General features: G+C 44.1%; 1 pseudogene; it reads right to left on the bottom strand.

Annotated features, from left to right (window-relative positions):
• Positions 1-20,748: 20,748 nt before the first annotated feature.
• LOC100605402 lies at positions 20,749-22,147 on the bottom strand (annotated as a pseudogene).
• Positions 22,148-24,247: the final 2,100 nt, after the last annotated feature.

The raw sequence follows: 24,247 nt of genomic DNA on the forward strand, positions 1-24,247 counted from the left end.
ATTGGATCCTTAATTTCTCCATGGTCTCTAGTACAGGCTATGATTTTCTATTCCTACTTTATAGAAAATAGATTTTCTATTCCTATTTCCATTCCATTTTTATTCAGCTGAAAATGTGATGGGCAATATCTGTACTTTATATCTGTGAGGATTCTGTGTAGACATTCTGTCATCTTACTCTAAGTGTAAACTACAGAAATAAACCACAGTTTCAATGCAATCCCTATAAAAATACCAATGACATTATTCACAGAAATAGAAAAAAATAGCCCTAAAATAGCCACAAAAGACCCAGAATATCCAAAGCCATCCTCAGCAAAAAGAACAAAACTGGAGAAATCACATTACCTGACTTCAAATTATACTATTGTGCTATAGTAACCAAAACGGCATGGTACTGGCATAAAAACAGACACATCAACCAGTGGAACAGAATAGAGAACCTGGAAATACATCTGTACATCTACAATGAACGCATTTTCAACAAAGGTGCCAAGAACATACATTGGGGAAAAGATAGTCTCTTCAGTAGATGGTGCTGGGAAAACAATATCCACATGCAGACTGAAACTAAACCCCTATGTCTCACGATATACAAAAATCAAATCAAAATGAGGCCAGGCATGGTGGGTCACACCTATAATCCCAGCACTTTGGGAGGCAGAGGCAGGGGGATCAGCTGAGGTCCAGAGTTTGAGACCAGCCTGGCCAACATGGAGAAACCCCGTCTCTACTAAAATACAAAAATTAGCTGGATGTGGTGGCATGTGCCTGTAATCCCAGAAACTCTGGAAGCTGAGGCAGGAGCATCGCTTGAACCTGGAAGACAGAGACTGCACTGAGCCGAGATCATGCCACTGCACTCCAGCCTGGGCAACAGAGCAAGACTCTGTCTCAAAAAACAAAACAAAACAAAACAAAAAAAAACGGCCAGGCACGGTGGCTCACGCCTGTAATCCCAGCACTTTGGGAGGTTGAGGCGGGTGGATCACGAGGTCAAGAGATCGAGACCATCCTGGCCAAAATGGTGAAGCCCCGTCTCTACTAAAAATACAAAAATCAGCTGGGTGTGGTTGCGCATGCCTGTAGTCCCAGCTACTTTGGAGGCTGAGGCAGGAGAATCACTTGAACCCGGGAGGCGGAGGTTGCAGTAAGCCGAGATCACGCCACTGCACTCCAGCCTGGCAACAGAGCGAGACTCCATCTCAAAAAATAAAAAATAAAAAAAATTAGCCAGGCATGGTGGTGCGAGCCTGTAATCCCAACTACTCAGAGGCTGAGGCAGGAGAATCACTTGAACCTGGGAGGCGGAAGTTGCAGTGAGCCAAGATCGCGCCATTGCATTCCAGCCTGTGAAGAAAAAAACAAAGATTAAAGACCAGGATATTTGTCTGGACAAAGATTTCTTGAGTAATAAATACCCCAACATCCCAGGCAATGAAAGCAGAAATGGATAAATGGGATCACATCAAGTTAAAAAGCTTCTGGAGCACAGCAAAGGAAACAATCAACAAAGTGAAGGGACAACCCACAGCATGGGAGAAAAATTTGCAAACTATCCATCTGACAAGGGATTAATAATATATAAGGAGCTCAAACTCAACAGGAAAAAAATCTAATCCGATTTTTTAAATGGGCAAAAGATCTGAATAGACATTTCTCAAAAGAAGACATACAAATGGCCAACAGATATGTGAAAAGGTGCTCAACATCATTGATCCTCAGAGAAATGCAAATCAAAACTACAATGAGATATCATCTCACCCCAGTTAAAATGAGTTTTAGGAAGCCGGGCCCAGTGGCTCATGCCTGTAATCCCAGTACTTTGGGAGGCTCAGGTGGGTGGATCACCTGAAGTCAGGAGTTCGAGACCAGCCTGCCCAACATGGAGAAACCCCAATCTCTACTAAAAATACAAAATTAGCCGGGTATGGTGGCAGGCGCCTGTAATCCCAGCTACTCAGGAGGCTGAGGCAGGTGAATCGCTTGAACCCAGGAGGCAGAGGTTGCAGTGAGCCAAGATCGTGCCATTGCACTCCAGCCTGGGCAACAAGAGTGAAACTCTATCTCAATAATAATAATAATAATAAAATAAAAATAAAATGGCTTTTATCCAAAGGACATGCAATAACAAGTGCTGGTGAGGATGTGGAGAAAAGAGAACCCTCATATGCTGTTGGTGGGAATGTAAAGTAGTACAGCTACTACGGAGAAAAGTATGGAGGTTCCTCAAGAAAATAAAAACAGAGCTACCACTTTGGGAGGCCAAGGTGGGTGGATCACGAGGTCAGGAAATAGAGACCATCCTGGCTAACATGGTGAAACCCTGTCTCTACTAAAAATACAAAAAAAAAAAAAAATTAGCCAGTCATGGTGGCAGGTGCCTATAGTCCCAGCTACTCGGGAGGCTGAGGCAGGAGAATGGCTTGAACCCGGGAGGCGGAGCTTGAGTGAGGGGAGATCGCACCACTGCACTCCAGCCTGGATGACTGAGCAAGACTCTGTCTCAAAAAAAAAAAAATAGAGCTACCATATGATCCAGCAATCCTGCCACTAGATATATACCCAAAAGAAAGGAAATTCGTATATTGAAGAGATATCTGCACTCCCATGTTTATTGCAGCACTGTTGATAGCAGCCAAGATTTGGAAGCAACCTAAATGTCCATCAATCAGTGAATGGATAAAGACAATGTGGTATACATACACAATGGAGTACTATTCAGCCATAAAAAGAATGAGATACTGCCATTTGCAGCAACATGCATGGAACTAGAGAGCATTATGTTAAGTGAAATAAGCCAGGCACAGAACAACAAACTTCACATGTTCTCACTCATTTGTGGGAGCTAAAAATTAAAAACTGAACTCATGGAGATAGAGAGTAGAATGATGGTCACCAGAGGCTGGGAAGGATAGTGGGCAGGGGAAGGGGATAGTAGGGATAGTTAGTGGGGACAAAAATATAGTTAGATAGTATGAATAAGATATAGTATTTGATAGCACACCAGGGTAACTACAGTCAACAATAACTTATTGTATATTTAAAAATAACAGAGTATAATTGAAATGTTTGTAACACAAATAAGTGGTAAATACTTGAGGTTATGGATATCCCATTTCCCCTGACGTGATTATTACACATTGTATGCCTTTATTAAAACATCTCATGTACCCCATACATATATGCACATGAAAAGCTGCATAAAGGAAAAAGGGGAGTAAAAAAGAAGAAATCAGTAATAATATATAACTATATGTTAATCAGACAAATGCTCCAGTCTTTTTTTCTATAAATCATAGTTGTGACTCATTCCCTTTTAATTAGCAAATTGGGAGGGTTTTTTTGTTGTTGTTGTTTTGAGACGGAGTCTTGCTCTGTTGCCCAGGCTGGAATGCGATGGCTTGATCTCGGCTTACTGCACCTCTGCCTCCCAGGTTCAAGCAATTCTCCTGCCTCAGCCTCCCGAGCAGCTGGGATTACAGGCACCCACCACCATGCCCGGCTAATTGTATTTTTAGTAGAGATGGGGTTTCACCATGTAGGCCAGGCTGGTCTCAAACCGCTGACCTCTTGATCTGCCTGCCTCAGCCTTCCAAAGCGCTGGGATTACAGGCATGACCCACCACACCTGGCCTGCCTTTCTTTTCTTCCCTCCCTCCCTCTCTCTCTCTTTCTCTCTTTCTCTCTCTCTCTCTCTCTTTCTTTCTTTCTTTTTTTCTTTCGTTTTTTCAGACAGGGTTTTAGCTCTGTTGCCCAGGCTGGAGTGCAGGGGCACAATCATGGGTCACTGTAGTCTTGATGTCCTGGGCTCAAGCCATCTTCCTACCTCAGTCCCTGCCGAGTGACTGGGACTACAGGCATGTGCTGCAATGTCCAGTTAATTTTTTGTAGCACTATGTTGCCCAGGCTCATCTTGAACTCCTGGGCTTGTGATCCTCTTGCCTCGGCCTCCGAAAAGCTGGGACTACAGGCATGAGCCAGCCACCACACCCAGCTGTGATTGGAAGTTTTTTAAGTGACTCGAATCTTCTTTCATAGGATCCGAATTACTGTTAGTTACTATAGTTTTCTATTAACTTTTACTATTGTAAAAGATAGAGGTAGGAGTTGACCCAGGGGAATCTTTGCATTCTATCCATGTTACATTTAGAAGGTTCAAACCTATTTCCCCCTTGAGAGCCAGGATCAATCAGCCCAGCAAACACTACTCCCCCTTACCTCTCCCACCCCAACCTTTCGTCTGTTGCCCATGGTCACAAGGAGCACCAAATAGCTGGATTATATTCTCACTTTCCATTTTATTGGAATCATTGTTGTGTCTCTGGTGAAGGTGCTCCTTCATCTATTCTCTACCTTATTTTTAGATAAAGTTTCAAAATCTGGCAATATTTTTGATATGTAGATTTGATTTTATAATTGGTCATTGAGAGAATGCTGAGGTTTTTATTACATTTTATGGTCTGGATGTTAAAATGGAAGCAAGGAAAACAGTAACACCCTTGCAAGGTAACTACCTCAGACAAGATCATTATAGGATTTTGAAGCAAGATATGTCTCACAATGCATTTTGTCTTAAAGTTTCTGTTATTGGGCCGGGCGCAGTGGCTCACACCTATAATCCCAGCACTTTAGGAGGCCAAGGCGGGCAGATCAGCCTGACCAACATGGAGAAACCCATCTCTACTAAAAATACAAAATTATCCGGTCGTGATGGTGCATGCCTGTAATCCCAGCTACTTGGGAGGCTGAGGCAGGAGAATTGCTTGAACCCGGGAGGCAGAGGTTGTGGTAAGCCGAGATCATGCCATTGCACTCCAGCCCGGGGCGACAAGAGTTAAACTCCATCTCAAAAAAAAAAAAAAAATTCTATCATTTTAAGTAGTATAGTTACATGAACTTGCTTGTTTATTGTTAGTTTTTCCATCTTTAATTTCTTTTTCTTTTTCTTGCTTTTTCTGAGACAGTGTCTCACTTTGTCACCCAGGCTAGAGCGCAGTGGTGCGATCTCGGCTCACTGCAGCCTCTGCCTCCCACGTTCAGGCAATTCTTGTGCCTCAGCCTCCTGAGTAGCTGAGGTTATAGGCGCACACCACCATGCCCGGCTAATTTTTGTATTTTTTTTTTTTTTTTTTAGTAGAGACGGGGTTTCACCATGTTGGCCAGGCTGGTCTCAAACTCCTGACCTCAAGTGATCCGCCTGCCTCGGCCTCCCAAAGTGCTAGGATTACAGGCATGAGCAACTGTGCCTGGCCTCCATCTTTAATTTCAATATTTCTGCATTCTTAAGGTAAAGATGGCTTTTGAAAATACAATATACCAGAATTTTTTTATTTTTATTTTTATTTTTTGAGACAGAGTCTTGCTCTGTCCCCCAGGCTGGAGTGCAGTAGCGCGATCTCGGCTCACTGCAAGCTCTGCCTCCCGGGTTCAGTTCACGCCATTCTCCTGCCTCAGCCTCCCGAGTAGCTGGGATTACAGGCGCCAACCACCATGCCCGGCTAATTTTTTTGTATTTTTAGTAGAGACGGGGTTTCACCATGTTAGCCAGGATGGTCTTGATCTCCTGACCTCGTGATGCGCCTGCCTCGGCCTCCCAAAGTGCTGGGATTACAGGCGTGAGCCACCGCGCCTGGACTATACTTGAACTTTTAAAATTCCAGTCTGACAACCTTTGTCTTTTTTTTTTTGAGACGGAGTCTCGCTCTGTCGCCAGGCTGGAGTGCAGTGGCGCGGTCTTGGCTCACTGTAACATCCGCCTCCTGGGTTCAAGCGATTCTCCTGCCTCAGCCTCCCAAGTAGCTGGGATTACAGGCACGTGCCACCATACTCAGCTAATTTTTGTATTTTTAGTAGAGATGGGGTTTCGCCATGTTGGCCAGGCTGGTCTTGAACTCCTGACCTTGTGATCTGCCCGCCTTGGCTTCCCAAAGTGCTGGCATTACAGGCGTGAGCCACCGTGCCCGACCCAACCTTTGTCTTTTAAGTAAAGTATTATATTCACTTTTATTCGATGTGATTACTAATATATTTGGTTTTAAATCTATCTTTGTTCGTTTCTGTTTATCTTGTCAATTACATATATATATTTTTTTTCCTCGTTTTCTTCAGGAGCTTTAATAATTATGTCATTTATGGTTACTAGCTTGGAAATTCTATATATTATTTCTGTGCTTTAAGAATTACCTTAGAAAATACCATGCATACCAAAATCCATCAAAGTCTAAAACAGTTATGTCAAAAGCACAACACAGTGATTACAGTCGACAATAATTTATTGTGCATTTAAAAATAAAAGAGTATAATTGGGATGTTTGTAACATAAACAGCAAATGCTTGATGTGACAGATACTCCATTTACCCTGGTGATTATTATGCATTGCATACCTGTATCAGAATATCTCATGCACCCCATAAATATGTACACCTACTAGGTACCCGTAAAAATTAAAAATTAAAATAAAAAAGTTCTGTCAACATAAAAAGACATAGAGACGAATCGCTAAGTAAAAGGTTTTATTTGAGAATAATATACAAGAAGTAGAATTGCAATTCAGGACATACATAGATGCGTGGTGTCTGGTATGTCTAGAGAACAAATGAAAAGGTTAGAGTTTATTGGGTAAAGAGGAGGTTATGTGAGTTGTTTCTAAATAAAATTTACTTGGCTGGGCACAGTGCCTCATGCCTGTAATCTCCCAGCACTTTGGAAGGTTGAGGTGGGTGGATGCTTTGAGCCCAGGAGTTTGAGACCAGCCTGGGCAACTTGGTGGAATCCTGTCTCTTCTAAAAATACAAAAATTAGGCTGGGCTCGGTGACTCACGCCTGTAATCCCAGCACTTTAAGAGGCTGAGGCAGGTGGATCACAAGGTCAGGAGTTTGAGACCAGTCTGGTCAATATGGTGAAAGCCCCTCTCTACTAAAAATACAAACATTAGCCGGGCATGGTGGCGAGTGCCTGTAGTCCCAGCTACTTGGGAGGCTGAGGCAGGAGAATCGCTTGAACCCAGAAGGCGGAGGTTGCAGTGAGTTGCACTCCAGCCTGGGTAACAGAGCAAGACTCCGTCTCAAAAAATAATAATAATAATACTAAAAAAATCCCAAAAAACAAAAAATAGCTGGGCATGGTGGTGCACGCCTGTAGTCTCAGCTACTTGGGAGGCTGAAGTGGGAGGATTGCTTGAGCCTAGGAGGCAGAGGTCTCGCCACTGCACTGCAGCCTGGGTAACAGAGCCAGACTCTGCCGGGCGCGGTGACTCAAGCCTGTAATCCCAGCACTTTGGGAGGCCGAGGCGGGCGGATCACGAGGTCAGGAGATCAAGACCATCCTGGCTAACACGGTGAAATCCCGTCTCTACTAAAAATACAAAAAATTAGCCGGGCGTGTTGGCGGGCGCCTGTAGTCCCAGCTACTTGGGAGGCTGAGGCAGGAGAATGGCGTGAACCCGGGAGGCGGAGCTTGCAGTGAGCTGAGATCGCGCCACTGCACTCCAGCCTGGGGGACAGAGAAAGACTCCGTCTCAAAAAAAAAAAAAAAAAAAAAAGAGCCAGACTCTGTCTCTAAATAAACAAACAAACAAACAAATAAATAAAATGTATATTGGTGCTGGCAGCGTTTTACAAGAACTGGAGAGTTCTGATTGGTGTGTGTCATTAGTTGCCAGGTAGGATTTATAATCTCAGAGTAATGGTTAGGTCCTTGCGGTTTTGGATTGGGTTTGTGAGCCAATTGTGAAATAGGCAAGTGTTTTTGTATAAGCATGTAGCTGGGCTTGTGTGACTCATGAAGTAAGCTGCAGTCTGGAAAAATTTCTTGTGAAATATTTGCCTGTTGTCAGTCAGACTGTGTGTGAGAGCTCTCTCTTTATGGCCTTCCCCTGGTTTAATTTGCCAGGGTTTGACACAAGTGACCCTATTTTGAATCTTAACACCTTTATGCATTCCCATGACAATAGAAAGTACTTAGGCTACTCTAGCTACATGTATTCACCTACTTTCAATGTGGATTATTGTTCTCTTGTACTTTTATCATCTCTTTCTCAGGCATGCGCCACCATGACCAGCTAATTTTTGTACGTTTTGTGGAGATGGGGTTTCGCCATGTTGTCCAGGCTGGTCTTGAACTCCTGGGCTCAAGCAATCCTCCTGCTTCAGCCTCTGAAAGTGCTACTACAGGTGTGAGCTACTGTGCCCAGCCAACATTATTGCTTTTTATAATCAATATTCATTCACATTTGCCCCCATAATTCCTATATTGCTTTCCATTCCTTCTTGCATAACAATATTTCCATTTGACATAATTTTCCCTATGTCTATTGATGAAATTCTACATCGGGCTTTTTTTTTTCCAGTACATTGAAGCTATTGTTTCATTCTTGACTTTATTACTGCTATGAGAAGTCAGCTGTCAGTCTAATGACTACTTTGCAGGTAATTTATCCTTTTTACTTTTGCTGCTCTAAAATTTTCTCATTATCTTTGGTTTTTCTGCAGTTTCACCATGATTGGTCTAGGTTAAGGGATTTGAGTCAATGGTTTAGGGACTTTCATGATCTTTGGAAATTGTTCGGCTATTGTTTCCTCTTCTTTTTGTTTTTGAGACAGAGTCTCACTCTGTCACCCAGGCTGGAGTTTGAGTGCAGTGGCGCGATCTCGGCTCACTGCATCCTCTGCCTCCGAGGTTCAAGCAATTCTCCTGCCTCAGCCTCCTGACTAGCTGGGATTACAGGCATGCACCACCATGCCCAATTAATTTTTGTATTTTTAGTAGAGCCAGGGTTTCACCATGTTGGCCAGACTGGTCTCAAACTGTTGACCTTGTGATCCACCCGCCTCGGCCTCCCAAAGTGCTGGGATTACAGGCGTGAGTCACCGCGCCCAGCCAGCTATTGTTTCTTCTAATATTGATGTTTAATTGGAACTCCAACTAAAAATATGTTTGACCTTCTCACTCTGTCCTACTTTTTTTTTTATTTTTTTTTTTTTGAGAAGGGGTCTCCCTCTGTCACCCAGGCCAGAGGGTAGTGATGTGATCATAGCTCATTGCAGCCTCTACCTTCCGCCCCAGCCTCCTGAGTAGCAGGCATGCACCACCATGCCCAGCTAATTTTATTTTATTGTATTTTAGTTTCATTTATTATATTTTATTTAGAGATAGGGTCTTGCCATGTTGCCCAGGCTGGTCTCAAACTCCTGGGATCAAGCAATCCTCCCACCCAAAGTACTGGGATTACAGGTGTGAGCCACTGCATTTGGCCAGTATTTAATTTTCATTATTGTACTTTTCACATATGAAAGTTTTATTTGATTCTTTTGGAAATCTATGTCGTTTTTATAGGTCCCTATACATATTTTCTTCTTCTTCTTCTTCTTTTTTTTTTTTTTTTTTGAGATGGAGTCTCGCTCTATTGCCCAGGCTGGAGTGCAGTGGCACGATCTCGGCTCACTGCAAGCCTCCGCCTCCCTGGTACAAGTGATTCTCCTGCCTCAGCCTCCCAAGTAGCTGGGACTACAGGCACCCACCACCACACCTGGCTAATTTTGGTAGTTTTAGTAGAGACAGGATTTCACCATATTGGTCAGGCTGGTCTCAAACTCCTGACCTCATGTGATCCACCCGCCTCGGCCTCCCAAAGTACTGGGATTACAGGCGTGAGCCACCATACCCGGCCTCCCAATACATATTTTAAGGAGATAAATTCAGCACTGACCTTTATGCCTCTTCCTTTCCATGTTTCCATGTTTTGAGGGAGGGGAAAGGTGACAATTCCTAAGACTCGGGTTTTTAAACTTTTTAAATTGTAAGAATAAAACATAGATATAGAAAAACAAAACTATAACATAAAAATATAGCCAAATGAATTGTTACAAGACAAACACCTGTGTAACCAGAACTCAGGTCAAGAAATAGAACTTTGCTAGATAATCTAGAAGTTCCTCTGTGTTCCCTGTCCTCCAAAGTAACGAGTTCCACTCTCCTAACTTTTTTTTATTTTTTGTTTTTTTGAGACAGTCTCACTCTGTTGCCCACACTGGAGTGCAGTGGCACAATCATGGCTCACTGCAACTTCTGCCTCCCGGATTCAAGCAATTCTCCTGCCTCAGCCTCCTGAGTAGCTGAGAGTACAGGCATTCACCACCACGCCTGGCTAATTTTTATATTTTTATTAGAGACGGGATTTCGCCATGTTGGCCAGGCTGGTCTCGAACTCCCAACCTCAGGTGATCCACTTGCCGTGGCCTCCCAAAGTGCTGGGATTATAGGCGTGAGCCACTGAGCCCATCCCTCTCCTAACTTTTATAGTGATCACTTCCTTGTGTTCCTTTATAATATTATTATCCATTTGCACATCCCTAAATGCTTTTGCCTTCCCTTTTTTATTACTTGACATGTCTTTTAAGTCTTTTAACCAACAAGAGTCCCTGACACTCATATGTTGATAAAAGTATTTGATTTTGCTATGCTGGATATAAAATATTTGCCATATCTTTTCTTGCACTGAGTATGTAAAATATGTTACTCCATTTTCTTTTCTTTCTTTTTCTTTCATTTTGAGACAGAGTCTTGCTCTGTTTCCCAGGCTAGAGTGCAGTGGCATGATCTCGGTTCACTGCAACCTCTGTCTCCCGGGTTCAAGAGATGCTCTGGTCTCAGCCTCCCGAGTAGCTGGGATTACAGGTGCTCGTCATCAAGCCAGGCTAATTTTTTTGCATTTTTTTTTTTAGAGACGGGGTTTCACCATGTTGGCCAGGCTAGTCTTGAAGTCCTGACCTCAAGTGATCCGCCCACCTCAGCCTCCAAAGTGAGCCACTGCACCTGGCCTGTTACTCTGTTTTCTACTTACTATTTACAACTGTCAGAAGGTAAATGACAACCTGATTTTTGTTGCTTTTTAAGTCACTTATACCTCTCACTAGTGATACACATCTTTTTTATTTCAGAAAATGTTTTATTATAATTATAACATTTTAGTTTTTGTTCTTTTCTTTTGCTTTGGCTTGGTTCTTTAGAAACTTCTATTTATGTATTTGATCTTCTTGAACTGTCTTCTATGTTTGTCTCTTTCTCTCAGGTCTTTTTTTTTTTTTTGTCACTTTCTTCATTTCCATCCAATTTTAGAAATTATCCTCATTTTGGCAGGGCGCGGTGGCTCACACCTGTAATCCCAGCACTTTGGGAGGCCAAGGCAGGTGGATCACGAGGTCAGGAGTTCCAGACCAGCCTGGCCAACACGGTGAAACCCCGTATCTACTAAAAATACAAAAATCTGCTGGGCGTGGTGGTGGGCGCCTGTAATCCCAGTATTCAGGAGGCTAAAGCAGGAGAATCGCTTGAAATCGGAAAGCGGAGGTTGCAGTGAGCCGAGATCTGCCACTGCACTCCAGCCTGGGCGAAAGAGCAAAACTTCATCTCAAAAAAAAAAAAAAAAAAAAAAAAAAAAGAAATTATCCTCATTTTTCGTTAACGAGTTTGCTCTAAACAAAAGAAATTTTCCTCATTTTTACCTTCAGTTTCTCTTAAGCATTTGTTGTGTTTATTCTTTGTGGTGGTCCTTTTAGTTTAGTTTTCATTTCTGAAATGATTCTTTTATTTTGACTTATTTTCTGACTTATTACCTCATTTCCCACATTTTCTGATTCTAATTGATTTTGTTCTTTCATATCTTGTATCATTTTGTTAATGAAATTTTAGCTCTGTCTGAAATAGCAAGTCCCAGTTCTGATCTCCTGTGGGCGTGGCTTTCTGATATGCTTTTATTGTCTGGAGGAATGTTATTGTGTTCCTTATTCTCTCTCTTTTTTAAATTGTAACTCTTGGGGAATTCCTGCTTGATACTTTTCTGTTGCTTTTTAAAATTTTATTTATTTATTTATTGAGATGGAGTCTCTCTCTGTTGCCGAGTGCAACATTGCTGGAGTGCAATGGCGCGATCTCGGCTCACTGCAACCTCCACCTCCCAGGTTCAAGCCATTCTTCTGCCTTAGTCTCCCAAGTAACTGGGACTACAGGCATGCACCACCCTGCCTGGCTAATTTTTGTATTTTTAGTATAGACGGGGTTTCACCATGTTGGCCAGGCTGGTCTTGAACTCCAGACCTCGTGATCCGCCCACCTCTGCCTTCCAAAGTGCTGGGATTACATTGAATTTTATTTTTTAAGACAGAGTCTCACTCTGTCACCCAGGCTAGAGTGCAGTGGTGGGATCTCAGCTCATTGCAAACTCCACCTCCCAGGCTCAAATGATCCTCCTGCCTCAGCCTCCCAAGTAGCTGGGATTTAGTGTGCCACCATGCCTATCTAAGTTTTTTTGTGTTTGTAGTAGAAATGGGGTGTCACCATGTTGGCCAGGCTGGTCTTGAACTCCTGACCTCAAGTGATCCACCCGCCTCAGCCTCCCAAAGTGCTGGGATTACAGGCATGAGCCACCATGCCTGGCTGGTGTTGCTTATTATTTATTTATTTATTTATTTAGAGATGGAAAGGAATTTTGGCTGTTGGTTTTAAGACTTGTCACAGAGAAGAGTTCACTGGCCCCTTCAGGTCTTCCCTTGTGGACCACTTACACTCCCCTCCTGTTGGTGTGGGCAAAGCCTCAACCCCTCTCTGCTGCTGCTCTCAGCGTGGCCCTCTGTGTTTTTTTGTTGTTGTTGTTTTTTCCAGACAGAGTCTTGCTCTGTCACCCAGGTTGGAGTGCAGAGCCACAATCTTGGCTCACTGCAACCTCCGCCTACTGGGTTCAAGCGATTCTCCTGCCTCAGCCTCCTGCGTAGCTGGGATTACAGGTGCCTGCCACCATTCCCAGCTAATTTTGTATTTTTAGTAGCAACGGGGTTTTGCCACGTTGGCCAGGGTGGTCTTGAACTCCTGACCTCGTGATCTGCCTGCCTTGGCCTCCCAAAGTGCTGGGATTACAGGTATGAGCCACCGCGCCCAACCCCCTCTGTGTTTTAATACTCGTTTTGAGGCTTTTCTGTTTTCAGATGATTTCAGATGCCCCATCACTTCCCTCGGCTGCCTCCTTCACAGATGCTCAGGTCCACCATACAGGTATTGTGATGTTTATGATTGTTGCCATCTGCTTATATTTGGGGGCTCATGGGGATATTTCCTGTATTAGTTTGCTGGTACTGCTGTAACAGATTACCACAGCTGGGTAGCTTAAACATAACTTTATTTTCTCACCGCTCTAGAGGCTTTTCGTCACAGATCAAGGTGTTGGCAGGTCTGGTTTATCCTAAGGCCTCTCTCCTTGGCTTGCAGACAACTGCCTTCTTGCTGGATTTTCACATGGCATTTCTGCTGCGTGTGCAAATCCCTAGTGTGCCTCAACATATCCAAATTTCCTTTTTTAAAATAAGGACACCAGTCTGGGCGTGGTGGCTCACACCTATAATCCCAGCACTTTGGGAGGCTGAGGTGGGCAGATCACCTGAAGTCAGGAGCTGGAGACCAGCCTGGGCAACATGGCAAAACCCCATCTCTACTAAAAATACAAAAATTAGCCAGGCATGGTGGCGCATGCCTGCAGTCCCCGCTACTCAGGAGGCTGAGGCACGAGAATCGTTGAACTTAGGAGGTGGAGGTTACAGTGAGCCAAGATCAAGCCACTGCACTCCAGCCTGTGTGACAGAGTAAGACTCTTGTTTCAAAAAAAAAAAAAAAAGATAAAATAAGGACAACAGTCATATAGGATAAGGACCCACCCTAACTACCTCATTTTAGCTTAATCATCTCTTTGAAGGCTGCACCTCCAAATACACTCACATTGTGAGGTACTGGGGGTTACAGCTTAAACATATGAATTTTGGAAGCATGCAATTCAGCCCATCACATTATCTCACGTAGTTTTGTTTGAATGTTGTCAACAAGCTTTTGGTTTTGCTGTCTGATTGCTCTATTTTTATTTGGGGATTTTGGAAGATTCACAAACTACTGCTAGAGGCACAATTTTTCTAGAATCTTGGTGCTTCTGTTTTTGTTTTGTTTAATCAGCTTTATTGAGGGAAAATTTGCATGCAACAAAATTTATCAATTTTAAGTGTACAATTTGATGAGTTTTGACATACACGCAATCATGTAATTATTACGAGTGAACCTCGAAAATTTGAGAGAGGTCTCAGTTAATTTAGAAAGTTTATTTTGCCGCCGGGCGCGGTGGCTCACGCCTGCAATCCCAGCACTTTGGGAAGCTGAGGTGGGCGGATCACGAGGTCAGGAGTTTGAGACCAGCCTGGCCAACATGGTGAAACCCCGGCTCTACTAAAAATAAAAAAAAGTAAATTAGCCAGGCATGGTGGCGGGCGCCTGTAGTCCCAGCTACTCGGAAGGCTGAGGCAGGAGAATCGCTTGAACGCAAGAGGCAGAGGTTGCAGTGAGCCGAGATCTTGCCACTGCACTCCAGCCTGGGCGACAGAGTGAGACTCCGTCTCAAAAAAAAAAGAAAGTTTATTTTGCCAAGGTGGAGGACATGCGTCCATGACACAGCCTTAGGAGATCCTGATGACACGTGCCCAAGGTGGTCAGAGCACAGCTTGGTTTTATACATTTTAGGAAGATATGAGACATCAATCAATATATGTAAAATGAACATTGGTTTGGTCCACCAAGGTAGGACAGGTCACAGGTAGGTGAGAGACAAACGGTTGCATTCTTTTTATTTATGGCTTTCACTCTTGTCTCCCAGGCTGGAGTGCAGTGGCATGATCTTGGCTCACTGCAACCTCTGCCTCCCGAGTTCAAGCGATTCTCCTGCCTCAGCCTCCTGAGCTGGGATTACAGGTGCCCACCACCACGCCTGGCTAATTTTTTTGTATTTTTAGTAGAGACAGGGTTTGGCCGTGTCTCTGACCTCAGGTGATCCGCCCAGCTTGGCCTCCCAAAGTGCTGGGATTACAGGGTGCCTGGCCATGGTTGCATTCTTTTGAGTTTCTGATGAGCCTCTCAAAAGAGGCAATCAGATACGCATTTATCTCAGTGAGCAGAGGAATGACTTTGAATAGAATGGGAGGCAGGTTTGTCCCAAGCAGTTCCCAGCTTGACTTTTCTCTTTACTTTAGTGATTTGGGGGCCCAAGATGTGTTCCTTTCACAACCACAAACCATAATCATGATATACAGAACTTCCATCAACTCAGAAAGCTCCCTCATGTCTTTTTTTTTTTTTTTTTTTGATAACAGAGTCTCACTGTGTTGCTCAGGCTGGAGTGCAATGGCATGATCTCGTCTCACTGCACCTTCTCTCCCAACCTCCAGAGTAGCTGAGACTACAGTGCCACTGCGCCCGGCTAATTTTTGTATTTTCAGTAGAGGCAGGGTTTCACCATGTTGGCCAGGCTCCTCTCAAACACCTGACCACAAGTAATCTGCCCACCTCGGGTTCCCAAAGTGCTGGGATTACAGGCATAAGCCACTGCACGAAGCCCCTCATGCTGCCCAGGCTGGAGTGCAGTGGCACAATCTCGGCTCAATGCAACCTCCACCTCCCGGGCTCAAGCGATTCTCCTGCCTCAGCCTGCCAAGTAGCTGGGATTACAGGTGTGCACAACCATGCCCAGCTAATTTTGTATTTTTAGTAGAGATGGGGTTTCTCCATGTTGGCCAGGCTGGTCTCCAACTCCTCACCTCAGGTGATCCACCCGCCTCAGCCTCCCAAAGTGCTGGGATTACAGGCATGAGCCAGGGCGCCCAGCCACTCTTGCACTTTTGCAGTCCAGCCCCTCCCCAACCCCTGCCCCAGCCCCTGAGGGCCACTGTTCTGCTTCCTGTCCACAATAGTTATGCTTTTTCTAGAATTTCATATAAATAGAATCATACAGTATGTAATCTTTTATGTAAAGCTTCTTGTATTTAACATACTGCTTTTGAGATTCATTCATGTTGTTGCATATATCAGTAAATTATTCTTTGTTTTCTGAGTAATATTGCATTTTTTGGACATCTTCCAATTTGTTTATCTGTTTACCAGTTGATAGAGAATCGGTAGTGTCCAGTTTTTGGCAGTGTGAATAAAACTGCTATGAACATTCAAGGACAAATCTTTTTTTTTTTGAGACGGTGCCTCGCTCTGTCGCCCAGGCTGGAGTGCAGTGGCGAGATGTCGGCTCACTGCAACCTCGGCCTCCTGGGTTCAAGCGTTTCTCCTGCCCCAGCCTGCTGAGCAGCTGGGATTACAGGCGTGCGGCACCACGCCCACCTGATTTTTGTATTTTTAGTAGAGACGGGGTTTCACCATGTTGGTCACACTGGTCTCAAACTCCTGACTTCGTGATCTGCCCACCTCAGCCTCCCAAAGTGTTGGGATTGCAGGTGTGAGCCACCTCGTCCAGCCAATAATTTTTTTTTTTAAAGGAAAATAAGTGCTAGTGAGAATGTAGCGAAATTGGAACTATCATACATTGTTTATGGAAATGTAAATGGTGTGGCTGCTGTGGAAAAAAGTTTGGTGGTTACTCAATAAATTAAACATAAAATTACTGTTTGACTCGGGAATTCTACATATATATATATATGCTTTGTGTGTATGTGTATATATATATATATAAATATGCTATATATTATTTTTTAAAGACTATTTTTTAAGACAGAATCTTGCACTGTTGCCCAGGCTGGAGTGCAATCTTGGCTTACTGCAACCTCCCCTTCTTGAGTTTAAGTGATTTTCATGCCTCAGCCTCCCAAGTAGCTGGGATTACAGGTGCACGCCACCACGCCCAGCTAATTTTTGTACTTTTAGTAGAGCAGAGTTTCACCATGTTGGCCAGGCTGGTCTCGAAATCCTGGCCTCAAGTGATCTGCCCACATCGGCCTTCCAAAGGGCTGAGATTACAGGTGTGAGCCACCATGCCTGGCCCACTTGTATATATTGAGTATATACCTAAAAGAATTGAAAATGAGTGTTTAAACAAAAACTTGTCCACAAAGTTTATGGCAGCAATATTCACAATAGCCAAAAGGTAGAAACAACACACTTCTATCTACTGATGGATCAACAAAATATGGTACATTCATACAACGGAATAGTATTCAGCTAGAAAAAGAAATAGAGTATTGATGTATGCTACAGCATGGATGAATATTCAAAACATTATGCTAAGTGAAAGGAGTCAGACATAAAAGGGCTCATATCGTATGAAAGTATCTAGAACAGGCAAATCCATAGAGACAGAAAGCAGATTAGTAGCTGCCATGGCTGGAGGAAGTAAGGAATGGAAAGCAACTTAGAAGATATGTGGGTATATTAGTTCGTTTTCACATTGCTATAAAGAACTGCCTGAGACTGTGTAATTTATAAAGAAAGGAGGTTTAATTGACTCACCGTTCCGCATGGCTAGGGAGGCCTCAGGAAACTTACAATCATGACGGAAGGGGAAGCAAGCACGTCTTACATGGCAGCAGGCAAGAGAGAGAGTGTGAAGGAGGAACTGTTAAACACTTATAAAACCATCAGATCTGGTGAGAACTCACTCACTATCACAAAAACAGCATGGGGGAAACTGCCCCTATGATCCAATCACCTCCCATCAAGTCCCTCCTTCAACACATGGGGATTATGGGGATTACAATTTGAGATGAGATTTAGGTAGCGACACAGAGCCAAACCTTATCAGTGGCTTTTATTTTTATTTTTTGGGGGCAGTGGTGATTAAATATTCTGGAACTAGATAGTGGTGATGAAAGAACACTGTGAATTCAGCTGGGCGCAGTGGCTCACGCCTGTAATCCCAGCACTTTGGGAGGCTGAGGCAGGCAAATCACGAGGTCGGGAGTTCGAGACCAGCCTGGCCAACACGGTGAAACCCCGTCTCTACTAAAATACAAAAATTAGCTGGGTGTGGTGGCGGGCACCTCTAATCCCAGCTACTCGGGAGGCTGAGGCAGGAGAATGGCTTGAATCTGGGAGGCGGAGGCGGAGGTTGCAGTGAGCCAAGATCATGCCGCTGCACTCCAGGCTCCAGCCTGGGCGACAATGTGAGACTCTGTCTCAAAAAACAAAAACAAAAACAAAAACACTGAATTCACTAAATGCCTCTAAATGTTATGCTTTAAAAATGGTTAAAATGGTGACTTTTTATATTATGTATATTTTGCCACAATAAAAACATTTTTATTGCTTTCCTGGTGTTACGACATGGAACTTTTAACTCCAGCTCACCCATCCTTTATCCAGTTCTACCTGAGCACCAGAGCCCTCTTACATCTTACGTCCCTGCTGACTTGGCTCTGTCTTATTAGCCCCATGGCTAAAGCTCTCATCCTGCTGGTCACCAACTCTCCTTCATTACCTTCTCACAATAGACATTTCTCATATCTTCAGGCTATCCACAATTGTGACCCCACTTGTAATCAAATCCACAAAGGTACAAAAGATACAAAATCTGGCATACAAGAACTATAGGTAAGACCAGCTGGAATTGAGAAAGAGATTACTGTTCCCTGAACTCATTGCTGTTCCCTGAAGGGTGGAAGGTGGCCTTTTCCTTGGCTTCAGGGAAATATTTATTGTGTGTTACACTGAGTAGACCATGAACCAAGATACCTACTATGTGGCTTTTTTGGCATAGAAGTTTTTGGAATGACTATCAGCAAACAGCATCCCAGAAAGAGAATTTCAGTTCCAAATGATTTAATTGAAAAGTTCTACCAACCCATTCAGGTTAAGAATAATTCCAACCTTACATAGTAAACTTTCCCAGAGAAGAAAAAGGCAGAAACAGTGACTTCTTTAATGAAAATATGATCACCTGTAATCCCAGCACTTTAGGAGGCAGAGATGGGTGGATCACGAGGTCAGGAGTTCAAGACCAGCCTGGCCAACATAGTGAAACTCCATCTCTACTAAAAACACAAAAATTAGCTGGGCATGGTGGCATGTGCCTGTAGTCCCAGCTACTCGGGAGGCTGAGGCAGGAGAACTACTTGAGCCTAGGAAGTAGAGGCTGCAGTGAGCCCTGATGGCACCATTGTACTCCAACCTAGGCGACAGAGGGAGACCCTGTTTCAAAAAACCAACAACAACACATTTTTTACTTAATGATGAAATACCGAAATCTTTCCCTTTAAGATCAGGACCAAGGCAAGAAGGCCTGCTACCATCACTGCTAGTCAACAGTGTACTGGCTGCATCACTTGGTGACCAAAAAAGGCTCTATCATCTGCAGTGCTTCTCGTTCTGTGCTAATGATAAATGTTACTCCAGCTTCACACTAATAAAGTCATTGCAGTGTGAAGACACTGGTTGAGTCTGACATATTAATGTCACATGTCTCTTTCTGGAGGGTCATGTATTGTGAACTCTTTAGTGATAAATGGAGGTGAGACAGGAGAACAGGTCTGGAGGCAGGGAACCTAAGGCCATTCCCGCTGACTTCTTAGAACTGAATCAAAAGGAAAACCCCGTCTCTCCACACCCAAATAACAAAAGGATCATCGGCTACTACCTTTGCACTGTGTCACGGATGAAAAATGGAAAGTACGTCTGATTGGTCCCCTCCCGCAATCAATCATACATTTGCATAGGGCGTAACTTTGTAACTACCTTTTAGTCTCTGATTGGTCCTGCCTTCTGCAACCAATCAGACTGGTTGTGGGCCACTCCTTCATTTACATAGGGTGTAACCAAGTAACCAATGGGAAGCCTCTAGAGGGTATTTAAACCCCAGAAAATTCTGTAACCAGCACTCTTTGAGGCTTGAGCCTGCTCCCACTCTGTAGAGTGTACTTTCATTCCAATAAATCTGTGCTTCCGTTGCTTCATTGTTTTGTTGCTTTGTGCATTTTGTCCAGTTCTTTGTTCAAAACATCAAGAACCTGGATGACTACCATGAGACAAGAACTTAGCTTAAATCCCTACTACACTAATAACAGTTACCAGATTTCTCTACCTCTGTAAAGATTTCAATTGCTATAAAAACATTTACATTTCTAATATACAGCTTTTCTCTTATGGAAATGCTTTGGTGAGTGTAAAGATTTGACTTTCAGTGGAAATATTTACCACACAGTAATATGTGTATGGCTTCAGTTTTTCCATACTCTGCATTTATTTGGTTCCTTCCCTGTGAAGACTTTGAGTATCAGGAAGCATTGATTGAAAGCCAAACGCCTCAATACATTTATCACATTAACTTAGTTTTTCTCCCATCTTGAATGGATGAGAATTAAGCTGTTTAAATTTATTATATATAAAACATGTATTAGGTTTCAGACTGATGTGAACACTCTGTCTATCAAGGCTTGACATCGATAAGTACATTTCTAAAATGTCATTTAATTTCCAGTTGCAAACGTCCCCAGTGTTATATCTCTTAGGTATCTCCTCTGTGGCCTCTCCGGGCGGCTATCTTGTGTTTTGAGGAGATTGCTGTGCTAGATAGAGGCTATAACTAAACAACTTCTTTTTACCTATATCTATGGGAAAATTAAGTTACATGTATGATACTTTGTTCACAGATTTCTAGTTTACTAATTTTTTTTTTTCTTGAGACAGAATCTTGCTCTTGTCTTCCAGGATGGAGTGCAATGGCATGATCTTGGCTCACTGCAACCTCCGCTTCCCCAGTTCAAGCGATTCTCCTGCCTCAGCCTCCCAAGTAGCTGGGATCACAGGTACTTGTCACCACTCCTGGCTGATTTTTGTATTTTTTGTAGAGATGGGGTTTCGCCATGTTGGCCAGGCTGGTCTCGAACTTCTGACCTCATGATCTGCCCGCCTCAGCCTCCCAAAGTGCTGGGATTACAGGCGTGAGCTATTGCGCCCGGCCGATTTTTTTTTTTAATGACAAAGACATGGCTTTAATGTTATCCAGGAGACAGCTGATTCACATAGGGTTATTGAACACTAGAATCTGATCTTGACTGTCTCATGTTAACAACAGACAAATGCATTACAATTTAGGGAAAGCTGTTTTCTGGGTACCTCCCAGGTGTTTGCAGAAGAAGGCTAGAATTGGCTTCCAGACATCTACCTGGGCCTTAGAATGAGCCCTGGCTCCCCAACCCACATCACATGTTTGTTCAGTGATTTGTGAAGGGAAGCTGGGCACACGGGGCAGTAAGGAGGCTCAATGTAAAGCCCAGTCCCAGGGTAACAGATGATCTGGGGTTTTTCCTTTCCATGGGCCTGTAACTGTTCAGAGACTGGGCATACAACTCACTCCTCCAGTTATGGTCATCCTGACCAGCAATGAAAAGGATGGGGCCCTGGGCCTTCTCTATTGAAATCATGTTAGGGTTCTCATACCCTCCTACAAGATCATTCCTTATATCCACGATGTCCACGAGGCCTGAGAAAGCTACCTTGATTCTCCTCAGGTCACAGCCCAATGGTGGTATGCTATTCTGCTTATAGTTTATGCCTCTGTTCCCACTGATCCCGGATCCATTGATGGAAACTGTGTCTGAGACATTCTTCAAGAATGAGGCCATTGAGAGACAAATATCAGCTCCTAGAGAAATGCCCCAAAGCCCAGTGCCTGGGCCTTTTACCTGGGGATGTTGAAGCATGTAGCATAGGGCTTCTTCGAAGTACTCCAGGGGTGTGTTGTCCACGTTCTTGGGGAGATCTTCAAAGTTATAATAAGCTAGAGCGAACGTGGCAAAGCCATGGCCAGCAAGGAGGCAGCCTCCATATTCCAATAGGCTCCCTCCAACACCAAAGATGCCAATGATCCCTAGGAAGGGTCCAGGTTCTGGCGGCAGGAAGAGCGTGGCGCGCACCTGGCCCGCGCGCACCGACTCGCGCCGCACCCCCTGTGGGAGGAAGTCGCGCTCGTGCCGCGCCTGTCACAACAGCCGTCCAGGCTCAGGGTCGTGGCCGTCCAGCATCTCCAACTCCACGATAAAGGGAATCTGTACGTCCTGCTTCAGAAAGCGCCAAAAAGGCTTCTCGGATTCCAGGGCCCAGAGCAGCCCCATGGACTGGAATCCCCCGGAAGCTGCCGCCCAGCACGGGCGCGCGCTCCAGGTCCAGCTCGCCGCGGGCTTCGGCGCAGTGGCGCGCGTGGGCCCGGAAGAGCCCGCCGTTCTCGTCGCGCAGGAACGCGCGCGCAGCGTTGCCAGCTGCTCCGAGGCCAGGCCGCGCACGGCGATGCGCACCGGCTTGTCCCGGCAGCCGCGGCCCGCGGGCTCCACGATCAGCGTTGCTGACATCTCGGAGCCGGAGCGGGGAATCCTAAGGTCGAGGCCCGAGGTCCATCCAAGATCTTGGCAAGTGCGCCGATTGTCCAGAGGGCGTCCGGCGTCTCCCGGTGCCGGGAGCGGCCGGTGGCTGAGCAGTCCCAGAAAGCGCCTGGGACTTTAGACCAGTTAACCCGGCGCCCTGGACTCGTCTGAGGCAAAAGGAGCCAGACTCCTCTCCTTGGGCCCCGGGGAGCGCAGACTTTTTTTTTTTTTCCCTTTTTTTTCTTTTGAGACAGGGTCTCGCTCTGTCGCCCAGGCCGGAGTGCAGTGACCGATCCATAGCTCACTGTAATCTCTATCTCACAGGCTCAAGCTATCCTCTTGCCTCGGCCTTCCGAGTATGTGGGACTACAGGCATGAGCCATCACGCCTGGCCTGATTTTTTTTTTAAGTTGGAAAAAATATATACTTCACTCCCACAAAGTATTATTTTAGACTCCTGCCCCATTATTCCTAGAGAATTACAATTTCCAAGTAAAGTAAAAACAAAAAAGCAGTGAAGACAGAAGAGTATTTAACTATATCGCTGTAGAAAATTTTATTGAATATTCTAAGGCATGTACTTGTCCTTTTTGTGTCTGTTGGTAGAAAAAGAATAAATATTAAACTCAGCTTAGTATTTCCAAAGTAGTAAGAAACACTTTTGCACATAAGGATACTTTGGGAAACCTTGTTTCCCCCACTGTCTTTACACTGAGTGAGTAACAAGGCTCTGTAAAGACGCAGGGGAATTGGTCACTAGCAGGCAAGGCAGACATCAAGCACTGTAAGAAATCAGAGACTGACTTCAAAGAAAACTCAGCGTTTACTGATAAATTGTGTTATAATATTACCCCATCAATGGCTAGCCTTCATGCCATGAAAATGCATCCATGTTAATGATGTCACTGTCTTACCTAACTGCAGGTGATAGCTGCCATGACATAGAAATGACATTGAACTTAAGGAAAACACTATACTGTGCAAAATCCTTGTTAAAACCAAACGTCATAAATGCATTTGAAGCAGAGTGTCTAAGCCACGTAAAATCAAACACTTGATAGTTATTAGCTGGCCTTCTTCTATGAAGAAAGCTTTCTTTTTTCTTTTTGCTTATTTAATGAGGTACAATCAATTATAGACATAATTGGTGGCACAGGGAAAATAATTATTTCAAGTAGTTTTTAAACACTAGCTGTATAACTAAGAGGGACATATAAAAACAGGGATTGGCAAACTTTTTCTTTAAGGGGTCTGATAGTAAATACAGTCAATCTTCATTCACGGATTCTGTATTTGTGAATTCATCTACTTGCTAAAACTTTTTTATAAACCCAGAGTCAATATTTGCAGCACCTTTGTGGTCATTTGTGGACATCCGAAGAGCGGTGAACATTTTTGAGTCCCTTAACAGGCATGTTCTCAGCCAAAGTCAAACAAAGTGACCCTCTTATCTTCTTATTTCAGCTCTCATACTGTAAACAGCTACCCTTTTTGCAGTCCATTTAGTACCTTGGCTTCTCATATTTTTGTGCTTTTTTGCTGGTGATTTTGCTGTTTCAAAGGGACCGCAAATGTAGTAGTGCTAAAGTGCCGTTGATGTTCCTATGAATGAGAAAGTGGTCATGTGTCTTATAGAAAAAATACATGTGTTAGATAAGCTTCATTCAGGCATGAGTTATGGCGCTGTTGGCCATGAGTTCAATGTTAATGAATCAATAATATATATTAAGGTGTTTAAATAGAAACACAATAAGGCCAGGCGTGGTGGCTCATGCCTATAATCCCAGCACTTTTGGGAGACCGAGGCGGGTGGATCACCTGAGGTCAGGAGTTCGAGACCAGCCTGGTCAACATGGTGAAACTCCGTCTCTACAAAATACAAAAATCAGCTGGGCATGGTGACATGCATCTGTATTCCCAGCTACTCCGGGGGCTGAGGCAGGAGAATTGCTGGAACTCGAGAGGGGAGGTTGCAATGAGCCAAGATCCCACAACCGCACTCCAGCCTGGGTGACAGAGCAAGATCCTATCTCAAAAAAAAAAAGAAAAAGAAACACAATAAAATAAGCTTATGCATTCATCAGTTGA

The sequence above is a fragment of the Nomascus leucogenys genome, chromosome 10 (assembly GCF_006542625.1).
Source record: "Nomascus leucogenys isolate Asia chromosome 10, Asia_NLE_v1, whole genome shotgun sequence".
Lineage (NCBI taxonomy): Eukaryota > Metazoa > Chordata > Mammalia > Primates > Hylobatidae > Nomascus > Nomascus leucogenys.